Source organism: Toxorhynchites rutilus, chromosome 1, assembly GCF_029784135.1.
Source record: "Toxorhynchites rutilus septentrionalis strain SRP chromosome 1, ASM2978413v1, whole genome shotgun sequence".
Lineage (NCBI taxonomy): Eukaryota > Metazoa > Arthropoda > Insecta > Diptera > Culicidae > Toxorhynchites > Toxorhynchites rutilus.
In genome coordinates, this window is record NC_073744.1 from 53,494,867 (window position 1) to 53,514,605 (window position 19,739).

The 19,739-nt window shown below is 40.5% G+C and overlaps 1 protein-coding gene across 11 annotated transcripts in view; it reads left to right on the forward strand.

The window, feature by feature from the left end:
- The window catches only part of LOC129766800 (cadherin-87A), a 722,345-nt gene that overhangs the window by 333,588 nt on the left and 369,018 nt on the right, over positions 1 to 19,739 (forward strand). For 9 of the 11 annotated variants that reach the window (XM_055767405.1, XM_055767415.1, XM_055767419.1 and 6 more), the window contains one exon: positions 14,969 to 14,989. The exons of the other annotated variants lie outside the window; for them this stretch is intronic. The gene's annotated coding sequence lies outside the window, so the exon portion shown is untranslated. The remainder of the gene's footprint in view (positions 1 to 14,968; positions 14,990 to 19,739) is intronic. 11 annotated transcript variants of the gene reach the window in all.

Here is a 19,739-nt window from a genome sequence, read left to right on the forward strand (position 1 = left end):
GGGGTCATGAATTCACTAAGTTAGGATACGGATAGTACAGGAATTTTCCATTCTAAATAAATTAAATGGTATGTTTTTATTTAATTTCCATTTTTTATTCAAACTTTCGTCGATCCACCATTTGATGATTCAATAGGTGTTCCTAAAAGCTATGATTTAGTTCTCGCCCAGTTCAGCAGCTTCTGTTTCTACAACTTGAATTTTGTAATTGTATTAAAAAAGATTATTAGAGAGTGTTCAAATCGATTGTTTCACGAACGTCATGAATCTATCATAAAATTTCTGAGCATAAAGCACTCAAAATTCAACAATTTTTGTGACGCTACCGAGATCTTTTTTTTTTTATTTGTGTGTGGCTGCCCGAAAACGTAATCCTTCGTCAAAACGTCTTGATGGTTGTTTTAGATATTTTCAATTCTCAAAAAAGAAGTTTCAAAAAGAAAACGTATTTCCACGACAGCACTTTTGAAATTTACATTCTCTTCAGATCTTACTATAGTAAGAAAAAAATAAACAATGTTATATATAGGGTTGGAGAAAAAGAAATGTCGTATTTCTGATCGAATTTTGACGCTTTATTTAACATACTTAAAATTGTCCAATTTAAGTCCAATATGCGCCGTTTTGTTCGCAAACTTGTTGCCATTTAGAAGGCAACTTCATTATCCCCCTCTTATAAAACCCCCCTCCTTATTTGCAAAAAACTCAGACAGCCAGTTTTCGCAAGCCTCTTTTGAGGCCAACTTAGTATCACTAAGAGTGTTTTGCATGGACCGGAAGAAATGATAATCACTTGGAGCCAGGTCCGGACTATACGGTGGGTGTAATAGGACATCCCATCCGAGCTCCCGTAGCTTCTGGCGGGTCATCAAAGATGTGTGAGGCCGAGCGTTGTCCTGGTGGAAAACAACACCATTCCTATTGATCATTTTTGGCCGCTTCTGGTCAATCGCCTGCTTCGAACGGTCAAGCTGCTCACAGTAGAGAACCGAGTTAAGGGTTGGCCATAGTTGAGCAGCTCATAGTGAATAGTGGATCCCTTCCAATTCCACCAAACACACAGCAAAACCTTCCTGGCCGTCAACCCGGGCTTGGCGATGGTTTGGGCCGGCTCACCGCGCTTCGACCACGACTTTTTTCGCTTTAGGTTGTCGTACGTGATCCGCTTTTCATCACCAGTCACCATCTTCTTCAAAAATGGGTTGAGTTCGTTCCGTTTCAGCAGTGCATCGCAGGCGTTGATTCGGTCTAAAAGATATTTTGCGTCAACTCGTGTGGCACCCATACATTCAGCTTTTTTTGGAATCCAATCTTCTGCAAATGGTTCCAAATGGATTTATGGTCTATACCCAGTTACTGGTCAATCGAGCGAGTGTTCACATGCCGGTCTGTTTGGATGATTTCAACGATTTTATCGGTTTCCACGACGCCTACCAGTACGGGGTGTATCTTCGACAGCCACTACACCAGAACGAAATCGATCAAACCAACTCTGTGCTGTGCGAATCGTTACAGTATCGGGCCCATAAACTACACGAATTTTTTCGGCTGCCTTCGTTGCAGTTTTACCTCGCAGGTAGTAAAAACGTAAAATATGGCGAATTTCTTGCTTAGCGGACTCCATCTTTGACGCGCTATAACTTGAGACTGAAAAGGACAATCACAACACTGACAAAACGACGCTTGTAGCACAGATTGTTGTCTTTAAATAGCCGTATAGTATGACCCGATGCGATAAGTACAACACAAGATATGTTTAAGTGTTGCCATATATTAACAATATACGACATTTCTTTTTCCCCAACCCAATATTTATTATAACGCTAACCGATACCGCAGACATTTGCATAAGAAATCAACAATTTCAAAGGCTATATGAAAAAAAAGGTAAGATTGGAAAAAATATTATTAACATCAAACTTCAATTATTATTGGAACGCTGTTTTTAAAAATCTGTATATTCAGCGTGAAACTAAAAAAATCTTTAATCTGTATCTATAGATTCTTGGTTTCGAAAAATTCAAAAAATCTGTTGAAATACAGATTATTCTGTAGATATGGTAACCCTAACGATCATCCCTTTTTTCGATAATGCGTTTTAAACGGTGAACAAAATTCTTCATGCACAACTCTAACATTACGACTTCGATGCTGCTGAAAATCCGAGTTATTTCTTCTTTAAGTTCCTCCACATTTTGTGGCCTATTAACATAGCAACGGACCTTCACGTACCCCCAGAGGAAGTAATTGACTACGAGAAATGTTGAAATTCTTACCATAAGAGGACAAAGTTTCATTAAGGCTACGGTTGCTCCAGTAATACGATTTCACTGAAAATACACGTTCTTGTAAATTGTACATCTTGACACTAAAACCATTCGATCAGACTGAACGAGTAGTCGAATATTGTCGTCCCGATGTGGGGAATGCAGTGTTACCATCGACGGAGCGAAAGCAAATTTTATAAGGAACTATCCGATTTTTTTTTTGTGTGAGCGTTTAATCTGAAAGATCCTGTATTTCAAAAACATTGTATCGCTCAACTTTATCTTACTTATCAGCCTACCCAAGCAGTAACGTGCTACATGTGTCTTTGATTTCATATGAATATCAGATGTTCTAGGTTCTCCAAAACGTTCTGAAGTTCAGACCAACTGATCTAGCATTTCATCTATGACTGGTGTAATGTTCATAGCGAGAAAAATTACCCAAAATAGTTCGTAGAGCCCGCGTGCTATGCTGGCTTCGAGTTTATATAAACGTCAGATGTTATAGATCTTCCAAATCATTCAAAAGTTCAGATGGTCATAGAGTTTATGTGCTCCATTTTCAATGTTAATTAATTAATATGAATGAAAACCCAAGTAACCTTGCTTCTGTTTTCATCAATTGGATATTAGTTTCTCATGTTCACTCGAAGGATTTTCAGTGTTCTAAATAGTAAAGGGTGTGTCACATCAAATTGCATCACGGAAAAAACGCTGTAGAAATTAAATTTTTAGGAATAATATCTTCAGCTTTCGCTTATAATCAGATAAGAGTGTATAGATCACGTTGGCCATGCTTCACTGTCAATTTTTCGTAAATTTGGAAAAACACGCATTTCGAGAATCCGGAGTTGTCACATCGGGACATCGGTAAGATGCTGGGAATCATCCAATCCACGGTCAGCAGAGTACTAAAACGATACTTCGAGAACCTAACCATCGACCGGAAGGTGAAGAACGGCAAAAATGGATGCTCCGTCAGTGAAAAAGATCACAAGCGCGTAGTTAAGCAGTTTAGACGTGATCCGAGAAGTTCGGTCCGGGATGTCGCCAATAAGCTGAATTTGTCAAGTTCATTCGTCCAGCGGACCAAGCAGCGGGAGGGTCTGCGTACATACAAGGTTCAGAAGGCTCCTAACCGCGACGAAAGGCAAAACATGGTGGGGAAGACGCGAGCCCGGAAGCTGTACACCGAAATGCTGACGAAGCCGCATTGCCTGGTAATGGACGACGAAACCTACGTCAAAGCGGACTTTCGTCAGCTGCCGGGCCTGTTATTCTTCTCCGCAGAGGACAAATTCAGCGTTCCGGAGGAGATTCGCAAGCAGAAACTATCCAAGTTTGCCAAAAAGTACATGGTGTGGCAAGCGATCTGCTCTTGCGGAAAGCGGAGCGCCCCCTTCGTGATGACCGGCACGGTAAACGGGCAGGTTTACCTTAAGGAGTGCCTACAGAAGCGCTTACTACCACTATTGAAGCAGCACGAGGGCCCGACCATCTTCTGGCCGGATCTCGCTTCGTGCCACTATTCAAATGACGTGTTGGAGTGGTACGAAGCCAACGGGGTCACCTTCGTGCCAAAGGAAATGAACCCGCCCAACGCGCCGGAGCTTCGCCCAATAGAGAAATATTGGGCGATTATGAAGCAGGCCCTCCGGAAGAACCCAAAAGTTGTCAAATCGGAGGCGGACTTCAAGAGAAAATGGATTTCTGTTAAAAAAAAAAACTACAACCTGACGTTGTACAGAACCTTATGGACGGGGTAAAGGGGTGCGAGCATACGGGCTTGGGCTCGAAGTATGAATAAAAAGAAAATGCCAAAAGTTGTTTAATAGTTTTTATTTTACTGTCTAAAATTTTCAAAAGGATCGGTCTACTGGGCGAATTTCTACAGCGTTTTTTCCGTGATGCAATTTGATGTGACACACCCTTTAATCATATTACGTATAATTCAAACTTTCCTATTTGACTCACAGTTCGCAATTAAAAGAGATAATCCATACTTAGCATAAAATGCGTGTGTATCATAGTGTTTATTTTGCAAGTATTCATACTATGCATATTTAATAAAATACTTTCTCGAACAGGAGAAAATATTTCAATATCATTTAGATTTGATTAATTTGTACAAGCCTGTTTTCGACTTTCTACAAGCCATTTGTTACCAGTAAAGTTCTTGATTTACCAGTTACAACTTAATTGCACTCATTTTGAACGATTTTCCAAACAAAAAGTTGATGGGTCTGAGCCTAGGGGCACGGACGGGATCTTGACATAGGACTGTGATTGTATGTAGTAATTGCATTTAAATTGAGTTTTTCATTGTTCAAAATCTGTATCTTTTTCTCTTTTGATACATCAAATGGTACTTGTATCCTTCAAACGGGTTAGATGACATAACGTGGTAGAATTTGGTACCGCATTCTGTTCAAAAATGTACACAAAAATACCATTAAAGCCATTACTACCCTTTTCTTCTGTTTATTTAATCATGCAGAAGAAGACAAAGAGTCATCATGTATCATTTTTAAACACAAGTCTAAATAGTTAAGACCTACATAAGTATAAGCCTGAGTCAAATGAATCTATGACTACAAAAATATATTATAGATAAAAATAGCATTATCTTCTTCGTTACCACGTTGTCTGGAACATTGTTTGTTATAACTTTATAGCCCTGTAATATCACGACTACTCAAGCTATCATATGCTGATTTACGTGGGTATACCCTTTGGATCTTCTAAATCAGCAGCCATTTAAATTCATTTATTGCATTTTTACATAACCAAACAACATACTCGATATTATGACATCCTGGACCACAATTACACAAATTGTTAGTAGTGAGACCTACACGATAAAAACATGAATTGAGCACAAATTGATTGGACAACATACAATATAATATAAAATTAATGCCTATTATCGGTAAATGGAGAATAATTCATTTTACGCATCAACTCGTATTACGAGCTAACGCCCGAATTTAGGCAAAAAGATTGCTCGTTGCGTCGGGAAGGAAGCGAGTGGATAGTGCAATCGAAAGAAAACATACCCAATTAAATCGTCAAATTGTTAACTTTTTTCATTATATTCACTGTTTATGTTTCAAGCAAAAAAAAAATTCTGGATAAATTTCCTGTCTAATGATATATAACACAATATATGTCGCAATAACCATTTTGAGTAATATGCGTTTGAAAACTCTTAATAAATCGTTACATTTTTCGTGGAGTGACCCCCCTATATAGAAATCAAAGACATAGTCCTATGTCAAAAGTAGAAAAAATTCGAACACTTTGGGTATATATTTTACATCTATGTAATGGATTAAAAATCAACAGTGATTATCCTTTCTGGCTTAAACAGTAACGTGTTCTTCTGTGCAAAGGCAGATAAACGACTGGAAATATTTAAAAAAAATCATAAGAATGAAGTATGCAAGCTGGGAGCAGTAGAGCTAAAATGCGGAAGTGAGGAGTGTTGTAAAACCTTAGAAGGAAAGCTAAGTTCACGTTGAATGTTTCAAACGCTTTCAATTTATAAAAGAATCATAATTTCAAATAACTTCAACTAAGCGGAATCCTTTTGATGTTGGGGAATCCTCAAAGCTCTCAAAAGTCTCCAAAATCGACGAAAATAGCGAAAGCCCGAAAAAACGGGAATCAAACGTAGTTTTCAGAAACTTCAAATGCTTCAGTGCTCATATGAATACTCGAAGCAAAACTTTTTCATCCATTGTGAGTCCAACTTTTGCGCGTTGCTTACTTACCTCATTCAGCGCGGATCCAGGATTACATTCCACGTGTGCAAGTTCATATTTACCTGCCACATAAACTCGACGAACGTTTTGCAGCCGCTGAAAAGTTTCGATAGATTTTGCACGACTATAGAGTTACGAAAACTTCCGAACATAACCGCAATGCTTGAGGGCGAATGACGTGAATGAGGTGAAAGAGTTGATGATAGCTTGGATTCGGGTCTGAACTTTGATGCAGGGTTATATAGGTGCTGCTCGGATATGACTGTGTAGATTTTTTTCTCTCGGCTCACGTTTCACGACACAACTATTTTTCATCTTCTTTCATCTTGTGAATTTCAAATTTCCCTGCATCGCGCTGTATGATGATGCGTCGCAGCATAGCTTCTGATTTCATTAATTTTGCACCGTTTCCCGTGTGGGTGTGTGGGTGGTGGTGATGTGGCTCCTGAGATCACAGCTGGTTAGCGCATCCTAGCGGAACCAGAAAATAAACATTCTCTGCATCGCGCGCAGATGTATATCGCGCGGATATTGTGGACCACCAATATGCACCATTGCTCACTATATCACCTCTCTCGAGCAGTCCCCAGAACAGACGACAGCGGCAAAGATAAATACCATCCTCGTAAAAAGCCAAAAGACGCTTATAAATAAATACCGATCTATTTTCCCCGCCTTGAAATATTCAAAACATCGTTGGGGACTTGCAGCAGATAATTTATGTACGAAGGTACAGGGAGGAAAAAAACGAACCCGCGCGTCGTGGGCCCGCAGGATAACGGGAAACCATTGCAGCGCCAACGCGGAGGGTTTTTAGCTGTGGTTCGGTCGTTCTGGTCGGTGATGTTCATCAAGCCACGATGATTCCCTGTGTGCATTATGCTTGCAAATTGTCGCGCTTTGCAGGGGTGCCAGATCTGCGTATTTTTTGGTTTATGGAAAGGCGGAACCGTACAGAAAATCTACGGATTTTAGTGAACATTCTTTTACGGATTCATAAGGGCTTATTTACTTATTTTCGGTTAGTGAAGAATTCATTTGTCCTTTCTTGAATCTAGGACTTGACAACAATATTCGTCGCAGTGAGCAAGATCCGCGGAATAAGGATGGTTTGCCACTTCAGTTTACCAAGAGCCCTTGTAATTTTGTGCGATGTGTGGGGGTGAGCACAGTTTTGTTGCAAGGTAATTGGTAACAAGCCCCATAGAGAATAAAAATTGATCCACGTTTCCGAAAAGCTTTAAATGCATTCGAATTGAAACACTGGCTATTCCACCATGGGTTGACGGACCATCGACGAATGGTGGAACCTGGGATAGGTTTCGTTTGAGTGCGAACTGCTCTGTCATGAATCAAACAAAAAAGGAAGTTATGCTTCTCCAATGGAGATAAACCATCTCTGGAATTGATGACTAGAGCAATCGCGTCCGCATATTCTTTCCTGTCAATGTATCTTGTGAACATCCCACTCCCGACATTCTTCCAAAATGGAAGGTAAAAGTGACGGGCCAGTCCAAAGTGTTGAAAGTTACTCTAATAGCGGAAAAAAAAGAAAAGTTCGATCCAGTGGTGACAGAAATCTTGATTAGCAAATCATCACTACCTTTGGGATTCAGGATTACATTCCACTTGCAATCTAACGATACTGAATTCAAGCAAAGCGAGGGGTTAAGAGCACTTGGGTTAGCAGGAGGTTTAAGTAAAAGTGTTGTTTCCCCAGTGTTCAAAATAGTCATATTGAAGCTGTTACATAGTCATATATCAACAATGAACGGTTGTTGTCGAACTATTCCCCCCAGGCGGTTCCGTGGGAGTTGAAGTCTCCCAAGATCAATCGTGGCTCAGGTAGGGGTAAGCTCATGTCAGCAAGTTGATTGCGGCTAACTGTAATTTCGGAGGTCAATACAAGTTGGCAATGCAGAAGTCCTTGCCTCTAATGTTTGCATAATAAGCAACAGCTTCGATGCCTCAATAGTTGGAAGGTCAATTTTAGAAAATGAGAGGCACTAATTGATCCTCAAAAGCACTCCTTCGTATCGGTCACCACGATCCAAGCACATAATATTTATAACGTGGGAAGGGACATTATCTCGCGAAGGAAGTCGAAGTTTCGAGTAAAAACATCACAAATAATGGTATGAATCAAACATTTGAATGTATCTAATTTAGGGATAAGACTACGACAATTCCACTGTTAAAGAGTATATATTCGAACTCTCTATTCAAATTGGACATCGAGAGAGACAATCATTGCAAGGAGGCGCCATGTTTGCATCAATTGCTGCAAATAAGTCCTTACTACTGGAAGCATTGCGGTGACAATATTTTATCCACGATGTCATATAACCGATTGGGAAATTGAATTTGACGGAAAAATTTTGCATATTTGCATTTTTGCATTTTTGAACAAGTCATGGACTCTGGCACGAAGATTCGCATCGGTAGCCTCAATTTGTTCACCATAACGTAGTCAGGCTGTTCAAGCTCATGCCATAAAGCTCAATACTTGTAATTTGATTTTGGTCCACCACTGCCACCTGTCTAACGATGGAGTCAACTTGCTGCCAATATCCAGCACCGGTAAGAGGTCTAGAGTTCGTCAAATGCAACGGTCTCTGCCAACATTTGACTCATATGAAATGTATTGGTTGGAAACGAGCAAATCTGGATTTTCTTAACCAAAATGACAACTTGCTTCGGTTCTGCAATGACGGCATACAAATACTGGATTGCGTCAAAATAACGATACCGTAGCAGACGTGCAGGATGTGTTAGTGAGAAAGCTCGACGACTCGCATAAGCCTGTTTCAACCGAGCTTGGGACAGCGCAGTCACGACATCAGCCTGGCTCAGTATGAAACGTTCTCGCGCTGAAGTAAACGGAACTCCTACAAGGAAGCATACAGCAGCTCTGCGAATAGAGACTATGTCTACAGCACCCACTGCCAAGGCTATCGTAACTGCTCCCAAGCCAGCTTCGAAGTTCGGGATTTATCTCTCGCGGATTGATTCGCAAGTCCCAGAAGAGGACGTAGCCACGCTGTTACAGGACTGTCTCGTTTACTTAGAAGCCGTCATTGCGAAAAAGCTGGTGAAGAAGGAAACCGACCTGACAAATCTTCAGTTCGTGTCATTTAAAGTTGGAATCGACCCGAGCCCGAAGAACATGGCAATGGGCCCTTCCATCTGGCCCGCTGGAATATTCTTCAGGGAGTTCGAGGATGTTGGTCATTTCCAGAATTTTCGGATGCCGAGTACGACAAAGCTGCCTCGTCTGGACCAGACCACTCCATCCGATGTTCGGACACCTCAGTCTGCTCAACTGTCGAACACGCTATCTCAGTGATGGATCTACCGCCGGAGCATATTGATGTAAGTCATTGTTTTTAAAAAGAACCATTTCAGAAAAAAACAACACAATGTCTGTGTCCCATAGCTTATCACCTCCAGCAATCCTGTAAGAGGATTACGTACGAAGACTATTTAGCTCCGATTGATGCTCTCGACTTGTGACTACGACGCTCTAGTTTTCACTGAAACCTGACTCCGAGCGGACATTCCGGATTGTGAACTCTCCGCAGATTATCAGTTCTTTCACTGTGACCGATATCGAGCTATGAGTCAATTTTCTAGGAGAGTTAGTGTAATTATTGCGGTAGAATCAACTATTCGTGTGCTGTAGAACCACTCGAGGACTGTGGCCATCTTGAGCAAGTGGCTGTGCGCATTAATCTACTACACAGATCACTCTACACGTCTCATACTAACGCGCTACAGAGGATCATAGGGGATACCGAGTACCGATGTTATCTTGACACTAGACGACTACAACCTCGACGAGGACATGAATGGTTATTTACCATAAAACGCATCTACGGAACAGGAACTGGTTATCACCGAACCGATGCTGACTTGGGGATTAATTCAAGTGAATTCGCTATAAAATTCAGACGATAGACTTCTCGATTTGGCGTTCATCTGTGAACCGGACATTGCGAATCTCCTCGAGCGTCCGGTCCCGTTATTAGCAGCCGATGATTATTCAGCCCTTCGTCTTGAACATGGACGCCCTCTCCAGTTCTGCCAACGTCTCTGACAATGTGACTCTTCCACCTGTATTGAATCTCAGGTTATGCAACATTGACTCACTGAACACTATATTATTCTCTATCAATTAGCTCGAACTTCTGGACGGCTCGGTCGAAGCTGAACGTTCTATGACAAACTGTATGAAATTCTCTACGTGCAAACTCCCCTCCAGCATGTGTCGCGAAACCAATTCGGGCGCAACCCTGGTAGATCCCCAATTCACGCAAGTTACGGAACGTACTGCGGAAGTTATTTTAGAACTAGATCAAAAGATTAATGGAAACTAACTACAACGCCTTATTGAGGTCCAGCTACGAAGAATACATACAACGAACTCAAGCGAATTTGAAGCAAACCCCATTTGCATTTTGAAAGTATGTGAAATCACATCGCTCAAGCAATCGCATCCCGGATACAGTGGAGTTCAACGGAGTCGCTACCGGTTCCCCAGACGATGTCGCTAAACTGTCTGCGAGCTTCTTCCAGTCATTGTACAACTCAACTTCACCTCCTCTGCATGCTGCAAGTTTTGATCGCATCCAGGAGCACAACTTGAATATCCCAACATTGAACTTCTCTTCGGGTGAAGTCATGAAAGCTTTGCATGATCTAGACGCATTAAAAGGGCCTGGAGTGGATGGCATCCTCCATCTCTGCTGACACATTGTGATCACTCGCTCGCTTTTCCAGTGTCTTGCCTTTTCAACCGTTCGTTGAGGAGAAGAATTTTTCTCACTGTTTGAAAAAAAAAAAAGCTTCAATGATCCCAATTTACAAAGCGGGTAATCGGAATCGCGTGGAATATCACTTCTCAGTTGCAAGTCTTTGAAACTGTAGTTCACAGCGCTTTGAACAATGTCATTGTTCCAAGTTCCATCATGATTTCGTCCAGCATCGATACACCACAACGAATCTGCTTTGCTACATAAACACTGTTTCGCAAAGCCGAAACCCGTCGACAGGTCGACTCCATCTACGTCGATTTTTCTAAAGCGCTTGACACCGTGGCGCATCTGTATGCAGGTAAACAATTCAATTGCTATGGGATTCCCAAGTTGGCTGGTTGATTGAATCTTTTCCTACTCGACCGGTCGCCAATGTTTTGTGTCGATCAGTTCTGCGCGCTCAGCAGTCTTCTCAATCACTTCCTATGTTATTTGTTTTGTACGTCAACGGTTTGTGCCCCCTAATTTCATTTTTCAAGCAAACGTTTGCTAATGACCTTAAAAATGTATCGAGTAATCGTGACAACGACCTTCTCGTCCTTCAAAAGGTCATTGACGATATGTTACTGTGGTGCAACGCAAATGGCATGATAGTCAAGGTGATTTCGTTCACCCGTAAGATCGCCGCCGTAGAACATCAATACACCATTGAGTCCGCGTGTTTAAACAATGGGTGAAATAGGAGTTACTATTGATTGCAAGTTGAGATTCAACGAACACCTTGCGCTAAAGTTTCTACGGTTCTTGGATTCATACAACGCTCTACCTGCCAGTTCACCGACATCTACGCCCAAAAATTATTGTTTTGCGCTTTCCGAAGCATCCTGGATTATGCTGTGGGCACCTTACCACGCTTCGTTGGTCATCAGAATCGAACGTATACAGAAGCACTTCATTCGATTTGCCTTGCGGAACATTCCATGGAACGACTCTTCTAACCTGCCTGATTACTCAGCACGCTGCACGTTGATCGGTATGGAAACATTACATGCGGGGCGCACTGTCATTCAGCAACTGGTGGTCTTCGACATACTGCGTATCAACATTGACAGTCCTCAACTTTTGGAAAATGTTCCTCTTCATGTCCCATCACGGCAGTTAAGTTCGACACAGTTCATCTCTGTGCCTGCACATCGGACCGGTTATGGCTACAACAATCCTCTGGACTCTTGCCTACGGGCCTTCAATGAAATCAGTGTATATTTTGATTTTGTGACAAGCAAAACTGCTTTCAAAAATAGCACACTATTCCCACTTTCTATAAAGGCACCTCCAATTTTCAAAGAGAATTCATGATTTGTGCTTATTTCATAAAAACCGGTTCCCACTTTCTATAAACGCACCGGCTGTTTTAAGGTGTGGAACGTTGTATTACTCAATGGGTCGACAAATTTCTGCATTTCAATAGTGAGTTGGTCTTCCGCCACGCTCGATCATCTGGAAAATCCGGTTGGGCATGCTTTTGTCCAAGTTCTTTATAGTTTCCATCTCAAAATTTTCCCAGGCCGCCGAAATTGCCAGTTTTCGTTCAGCAATGCTGTTATACTGCTTTCCGTTGGCGTAGATTCGTCGCACGATTATTCCCCAGATGTACAGGATTCAGATCCGAGCTGCGGGCTGGCCACCACATCAGTTCAATTTTTCGGGACTCAAACCAGGATTTTGTCACTGAACTCGTGTGAATACTAGCATTATTTTGCTGAAACACGAATTTTTGGCGACGATACTTCGCTTTGAATGGAATCAGGCTGTTTTCCAAGACCTCTATGTAGTCTGGCGAACTCATTTTGCAAGATGTGAATGCCAAGTTGAGCTTTCCTTTTGCGCAAAATCCGATCCAGACCATCAAAGATCTTCCACCAAAGTTCCGTGTTGAGAAGTGCATCGGTTCCTTCCGCAAATCTCTCCAATATCCCGTAAATCCATCGGGGCCATCCAGATTGAATTTTTCCTCATCAGAAAAAATAACCTGAAGATGAATAAATAAAAAATCATAAGCTCTAATAGCTTGTAATCGCATTGTAACATTTTTCTGAGAAAAATACAGGAAATAACGAAGACTTTACCGTGTCCCATTGACGAGCCATGTTCACTTTTGCGGAATCCAAACGTTTTTGCTTGTGATCTGGTGTTAGATTCGGAGCCTTGTGCATTTTAGATCGAATTATGTTGGGGCTGGAGTGCAAAACCTTACGAATAGTCTCGGAGCTCAGATTTGATCTTGGACACCGATATTGTTGAATTCGACGCCAATTTCACAATTCTTCGTTCATCCCGCGCCGACAGCTTTGATTGTGTAGCCTTTCGTTTGGTTGTTGCATACTTTCTCGGATTCTTCAAGAAATTTCTTATCACCGAATCTGAACTACTGAGTCTACGGGCAATTTCGCCAAGAGGCACCTTTTTTCGTCGGTAGGCTTCGACCATTCCCCTTTCTCTTTCACTTAGAACACTTCCTTTTGGCATTTTCAAGCCATACGATCGAGAAAATTTATTCAAATTCAAAAGTTTGCCTGCATTTGCTCACTGCGTTTATAAAAATGGGAGCTTCGAAAACACAGATGCAACGAACACACTATCACTATTCAATGTGGAATATATATGATTCACTAATACTTACACGGTAGCATATGGTACACATGCTGATTAAAGCGTAAACATTGTTATTTGCGTAGTGGGTGCCGTTTATAGAGTGTGAGAATAGTGTTTTAGAAATATAAGGTATAGTAGTTTGTGCGAGTTCTATCGAAGACCAAACAATAATAAATAAATATTCGGACAGTGCAATATTTGGAAAACATGGCGGGTGTGCAGGGGTTTCCCGTTCGAGCGTTTTCAGGCTGGTTTGACTGGGTTCGGCTACGCAACGCCAAGCGTTGTAATGCTGTAGAATTATTGTCCCCGCCCAGATAGGTTTCTGAGCTGAGTTCCAGAGAATAGTGAGCAGTAGACTTGCTATCCGATGATTTTTTGTTTCTGTATTATAGTGACTTTCAACATTTTTGGCTAGTTCGTCACTTTACTTCCATTTTGGAAAAATGTCGGGAGTGAGAAATGAACTCGTAGCTTTAGCGTGATAGGTATGTATGTTAACACTACGCCAGATCACCTCCACACTACTGGATGCTTGATCAGAGACGTGATCGAATATAGGCAAAGCTGATCTATACTGATCTATGTTTTAGTCCCGACTGATCCCTCTGAACATCCCGTGCCCTATTTATACGATTATTCCCATAGTCAATTGAATAGCGTAATTGTTATTTGAGTTCCGTTTAGAATATTCGCTACAAACAGTTACTCTTTGTATATCGAAACCGTTTCCATCCGTTGCTGTCCTTTGACAACTCGCTTGTTATTGTTTGTGATTGTTATGATTGTTTATATGTTGTTATGTTGTGCTGCTGTGTTCTGTATTATGCGTAGTGCAAACAAAAAATATTTTATCAGTTTTTTGTTCCGCATGAATAACGTGGGTGACTGATATGTCATATCATATATGCGTTAACTGTTCTTGCTTTACAGGTGCGGACTCAGGGTGATTTGCTGCGGATTTTGATGGGTCTATAGCGTTTTTTTTTTAGTTTTTTGTGTCAATGAAGCAAAAAATATAGAAAAATGAGCATGACTGGGCAGTTCCAGTGTCGTGGTTTTCTGCTGGTTGTTGTAATGAATTCGTTTTTCATAACCCGCCATGATAAGATGTAGAACCGTCTTCAGTTTTGCCGCTGGAGCACTTGTTTACTAATGTAAAAAATTACGTTCAACATCCTTTGGTTTCAAATTGAATGTCGTCACTATATCCAATTACTCTAGCGCAAAGCATGAAAAAATCGTAGACTCTGTAGAAGCCAATATTAAATCTGGCATCCCTGGCACATCGACGGAGGGATTGGGTTGATTTGCATATAAAGAATAATGTTGCGGTTTGCGTCGTTTGACGAATTGTTCGAATCATCAATGTGTCGGCCGTCATTTGAACTGTTTTCATCTGGTAATATCTGCAAGTATAATTTCATGAGTTCTGTGCGCAGCGGTGAACATTGAACACAGATTCGTCGCATTTAATCTGCAACATCACAAAAACCCAGAATCACTAAAAGGTTTTTTCTCTCCGTTTCAGATCACGTCAATAGGCAAACATGTAAGTATCGAAAATGGTTTCACTCTACTCTACTCCAGATAGTGGCATAACATCCGATAATAGGCAGTAAATCTGCATTTCTCTGATTTTCAATTATAGCTCTGAATGAACCCTCACTGAGTGGTGTACCCATTTCGGGCAGCTTTTAACTCCCCCCTAAACACAAACACATATTCGTATCTCGCCCTTGCCATCCCCAGAGAAACCACTCGTAGTTCAAACTATGCATTGGCAAATTTTTGGAATCGAATTAGTTAGCCTCGGGGAGGCAAAAACTTTTCTCCCATCAGGTGAGTAGCAATCGGTAGAATCGTTCGGTCGTAACTACTGTTGTTGCTGCCGATTTCCGCCCGCCCCAATTTCAGCCCAAATGTTTCGATAAAAACTAATTTCTGAAATTAGGATTTTTTTTTCGAAAACGACGCAAGGCAACGGAACGAATAACTTCTTCCATTGCTGCCACTGGAATTTTACACATCCATGTCCGGGATGGAATCAGGACTTTCGTTCAAAAATGTCACTCTCAATTATTTTCGAGTTCACAATATTTGCTACAGCCGCACAACATAAGACTCGTCCCAATCGAATCCGATTCTTCGGATTCGGAGAGCACAATTTTCCTTCGGGAGTGTGATGCAAATTTGACTCTGCTTTCGTGACGAGCAGAAGTCAAACAGTTCTCACCAGACAGATCCCCCGCCTGAGGGCATGTGCTCTTTTGTCCCCGTTCTATTGTCCCGTTATCAGTTCAAGTATTGCTCGCTAGCTGGCTGCTACAGGTCATGATGATGATGATGACGATGCGATCCTTCCTCGCACATCGTGCACTCAACTTTTCCCTGGCGAAAGTAGGATCGTATTTCAACGAGATTAATGCACGAGTTTCTGTCGGTTCTCCGCCACATTCCGGCGATAGTTCTCATGTTCTCCAAATGTAGTACATACATTCAATATGTGTAGTATATGCTTCGATGTCTGTTCTCGGCGAAACGGCGGAACTTTGAGAAGTGGATTCGATTTCGATTGCAAGGAAGGGTTGGTGGACCGGCAAGGGAGAAGAAAAACCAGTTTTCAATACTGCAATTCGGATTCAGGTTGTGCACATACATTTTTAATGTAGCACACATATTTCTCTCGCACTGTTCCGATGCTCGTGTCGAAATCACATTTTGCCTCCGGGCAATCCTCTGCTTCGCTATGGACAAGGACTTCAGATTCGTCCATCGACCGCCACCATCGGGGGCTGTTTGGGTGTTTCGAATAAAATCTCATTAACTGGCAAATTGCGATAACCATGAACTTTCTTCTCGCAGTTCGTGTGGTAATAGCAGGCAGTATATCGCAATTTCCGCACGGGTTTTTTCGTTCAAATTCTTAATGAGTGAAACAGAATTGGTGTTTATTTTTCTTTGATCCGGTGGGATGTAATTTGGTTTAATATAATCATAACGGTGAATTTTACGAGTTATCATGTACATGTATCATGTATCAGATATTGAAAATGATCCAAGCCAATTCTCAGGTTAATTTTACAATTTTTTACGTGTTCTCAAATTGAAAGAAAATGTAAACCACTCTGGATTTTTTGTTGTTAGAAAACCCTCCAAAAATGCTCGATCGGAGTTATGTCTGGCGATAGCGACGGTAATCTTTTCCTTGAAATATGTTTGGGTTGCTTTCTCGGTAAAAACCTCTGAGGTCTCTTACGATACCTTTAAATCGAAGTATTGAACCGGTACCGGTTCAACCTATATAAAACTCACGAATGTATCAGTGTTAAAATTCATACAACTGTTCGGCTGAAAAGTTCATAAGGTTGACGTCTAGATGGCACCTCTTGCAAAAATCTACTTGACTATCACAAAGCACCATCGTTCAATAGATACGTGTCAAAATTTGACAGCAATCGGTCGATTGGATCGTGAGTTACAGCATTGAGAGTGAAGCAACTCTTGTTATTGTGAAAAAAATGGAAGCATCACAAATCAAGGAAAACGATGGCAAAATTGCATAAACTGGGCTTCGAATTGCTTCCGCATCCACCGTATTCTCCAAATCTGTCCGTCAGCGACTATTTTCTGTTCGCTGACCTGAAGAGAATGCTCGCTGGCAAGCAATTTAAGACCGATGATGAAGTGGTTGCAATTTAAGACCCATTCACTCGAATACCATTCATCCGAAACTCGTTTACCCGAAGCACAATTATCCGAACATAACAAATGCCCGAATGCAACAGGTACCCGAATGGGCATTCACCCGAATGTGACAAATACCCGAATGGACATTTACCCGAATGCAACGTTTACCAGAATCCTACAAATTCCCGATTGAGACATTAACCCGCATGCAACATTTACCCGAATGGAATGTCTACCCGAATGAAAAAGGAAAAATTGCGACAAATCAGATTATGAGTTTTGTCGGATATCCTGTTACGCAGTAAAATGAGAAATTGTAATGAGAAAATTCGAAAAAGATGTTGTCATTTAGAAGTTAGTGTAGGCACAATTGGCATGTCGTCTTCTTTCCTTACCGTTTTGCTCTTTAAGGCCAAAAGATCATTCATAAATGAGCATGGATTATGTAATATTCCGAAAATTAAGCAGGTAACTTTACCATAAAAAATTAAATGAAAATGTGAAAAGTAATAGATAAGATAAAAAATGGTACTTAATGGGAGCGAAGTCCCCATTAAACGATGGTAAGGAACCGAGGCGGCACCAAGCCTCCGAGGTGACGCAAGCCGAGTCGGCTTCTCGCAAGGAAACCTGTGTTTCACCGTTTGAAACATAGGAGACGATCCTTTAGACGGATTATGTTTACCTGGTGCATTCTGTTTGCCCGGTTAATTATGCATGTCATGTATTATGATATCAGAATAAATTTTATTGCGAAAAAATAAATTCATAATCAAAATTGCACTTCAGTGCCATAATACGTATGTACCAAAATTGTCAGTTTTTTTTAAGTAAACGGGCTGCGTCATCCATATGAATGAATAAACTTCATAATACGTTAAAAAACTGCATTCTTTAATTTTTCATTATTTCGAAAAGGATTATACTATACGCCACTATTTTTCAAATTGCACTACCCACGAAAAATACTTTTTGATTGGGAATGAGTACGAGACAAATATGATCTTCATACAACACTGATCAGAAATAAATATACAAATTTGCGTATTATTCGAATATATCCTTCTTTCGGGTAAGATGTAACATTCGGGTAGCTGTCGCATTCGGATAAATGTTACATTCGGTTGAGTAACTGTCTTTCGGGTGAGTGGGTTTTGGGTAAAAATGACACAATCGAAGTGATTACCGACACTGAGGCCTATTTTGAGGAATAACCGAAAGAGTAGGGTAAATGATCTTGATTTGTTCAATTTAGGGTGTTTCTTCTCAGTGTATATTTTTTCCAAATTAAGCCAACAATACTCTATAACTCTTTCTAACACACTATTTCGGTACGGCTCATATTTTTTGAGATATAAATTATCAAAGATTTCTCTCACTCAAATCGATACGCCCTTTTCAAAAGTTACGCTTGAGTAAAAAAATGAACCATGATGATGTATTTGGAAAAGTTGTTGGAAATTATAAGCAAATTCATAAAATTTCATGAACATGACGGTATAACACGACAAACATATTAAAAGGGATTATTTACTATAAAAAAGACAATAAATTAGAAATATTTTTAAAATATTTCGAGAATGGCTACATTTAGAAGGAGTTTTATGATACCCTTTTTTGTTTTAAATCACATCAGGATTTATAATTTGTGGCTAAAATACATACAAAAACACATACAAAACATACAAAAATTCGAAGTTTCGAAAATTCCTAAAAATTCGATGTTCCACAAAGTTCGTCAAAAATAATTTTATCATCTTGGGCCCATTTAAAATTTTCTACTTGACTTCTATTTTATATGAAAAAATAAAAAAAATTTTAAAATATGTATTTTGGATATTGCAAATTGAATTTTTGTTTGTAAATAAAAAAAAGAGTACTATTTTTTTTCTCAGTGTGGATTTTTTTCATATTCAACCATCAATACTCTATAACTCTTTCTAAGACACTATTTGGGTACGACTCATAGTTTTTGAGATATAAATTATCAAAGATTTCTCTTACTCAAATCGATACGCCCTTTTCAAAAGTTACGCTTGAGTCAAAAAATTCCCAATTGCTGTGGAAAACTCATATTTCCTCTAACCCAAACGGAATCGCACTTTCATTCGAATCAAAAATACTCATGTTTTGTCCTTTGTCGATTTCATTTGGAATTACTCAAATCAAAGACGTAGTCTAACGTCAAAATAACAGCGTGTTCAGATTTTAAAATTTGCATCGAACTTTACGCATCTTTTACATATTACATTCTGGGACAGAACCGGATTATTAATGTTATATTGAAAATTATGCTTCCAGAAGATACTATCTATCGGTTATCGTAATCCCGATTATAAGTTCCTGTTGATGAGGAGCACTAGGCACTCCTCCCAGTTGAAGTCTGGCTGTCCGACCCACGACCATTGGCTGCGACCGCCTGCCAGCTTGTTTGCTTGCGTGCTTGCTAGGCCTCATTTATTATGTACATGTTAACATTCTCATTTGGCCCGTGAGAAAGCGGAGAAAGGGATCGCTCAACTCTATCCTAGCCCAGGCGGAAGGATTTCTGGAAGTGGAAAAAGTTGTTAAGTAATGGAATAATAAAAATCTCTGCCTCCGGAAATTTTAAG